Source organism: Colobus angolensis, unplaced genomic scaffold (assembly GCF_000951035.1).
Source record: "Colobus angolensis palliatus isolate OR3802 unplaced genomic scaffold, Cang.pa_1.0 Scaffold83, whole genome shotgun sequence".
Classification (NCBI taxonomy): Eukaryota; Metazoa; Chordata; class Mammalia; order Primates; family Cercopithecidae; genus Colobus; species Colobus angolensis.
Window position 1 is genome coordinate 3,063,237 of NW_012122154.1, and position 1,626 is coordinate 3,064,862.

Below are 1,626 nucleotides of genomic sequence, written 5' to 3' on the forward strand. Positions count from 1 at the left end.
TTAGACAGAGTCTCACTCTGTCGTCCAGACTGGAGTGCAGTGGCGCGATCTCGGCTCACTGGAACCTCTGCCTCCCGGGTTCATGCCATTCTCCTGCCTCGCCTCCCAAGTAGCTGGGACTACAGGTGCCCGCCACCACACCTGGCTAATTTTTTGTATTTTTAGTAGAGACAGGGTTTTACCGTGTGTTAGCCAGGATGGTCTCAATCTCCTGACCTCGTGATCCGTCCACCTCAGCCTCCCGAAGTGCTGGGATTACAGGTGTGAGCCACCTCGCGGGGCCCCAAACCTAATATTAAATAATCATGGAGCCAAAGGAGGGAGCAAAGGCTAGATGTGAAGGTGGGTCCCAGGTGTTGAAAACGCAGGGCTCCAGGAGTCTGTAGGGAGCCAAAGGCAAGCTCCAAGGCAAGAGCCAGGAGGTGGGGCCACCCTGGGGCGGCAGAAGTCATCTGGTCTGGAGGGTTTTCAGGGCACTAGGAAGAATATAAAGGGTCAGAAGCTGCGGGCAGGTTGGGGAGGGTGCAGAAGGACCAGAAGGGACCAAGAAGAGCCAACTCTGCCACCCTCCCCCCTTCCCTCTCCCACCCAGGCACGGACCCAAGGCCAGCAGAGCTGGAGGCAGGTGTTTAACATGAATCCATTTTTGAGTTCTTATTTCTCTCTAGGATGGGAAATTCTGATTGCTGACCTGAGACTGGATTGGCCACTTAAATGCCCACAGCCCTAGAGGAGACCAGAGCCAGCAGTTGAGACCTGAGATACACAGCGTTCTTACCACCTTAGGGCAGAAAGTTCCACCCACTTCATTCAGTCATCTGCCCAACAAACATCTACTGAGCATCCACTGTGTGCCCCCAACCATTCTAGGTGCTGGGGACGGGACACTAAGCAAAGGACCAAAAATCCCTTCCCTGGGGATCGCCTGCGCTAAAGGGAGAGATGGACACTAAACAGGATACGTAAGAAAAAGGTAACATGGGCAGGGCGCGGTGGCTCACGCCTGTAATCCCAGCACTTTGGGAGGCCGAGGTGGGTGGATTATTTGAGGTCAGGAGCTCAAGACCAGCCTGGCCAACATGGTGAAACCCCGTCACTACTAAAAATACAAAAATAAGCTGGGCATGGTGGTGGGTGCCTGTAATCCCAGCTACTTGGGAGGCTGAGGCAGAACTGCTTGAACCTGGGAGGCAGAGGTTGCACTCCAGCTTGGGTGACAGAGCGAGACTCCGTCTCAAAAAAATATGTGTGTGTGTGAGTGTGAGTGTGTGTGTGTGTGTGTGTATATATAGTTATGTAGCGGTCAGTACAAAGGAAATAAAGCTGAGAAGGGACAGGAAAGAGTGGTAAATTTCTACTAGGGCAGCTGGGGAAAGCCTCACGAAAAGACAGCATTTCTGTAAGGACTTTTTAAAATGTTAGGAGGGCACAGGAGACAAAACAGCAGTGTGATGGTTCAAGGATATCAGTAAATAGAATAAATAAATAACAATAAAAATAAGTGGCCAGGTGTGGTGGCTCACGCTTGTGATCTCAGCACTTTGGGAGGCCAAGGCTAGCGGATCAATTGAGCCCAGGAGTCCCAGGCCAGCCTGGGCAACATGGCAAGACCCTCATCTCTACAAA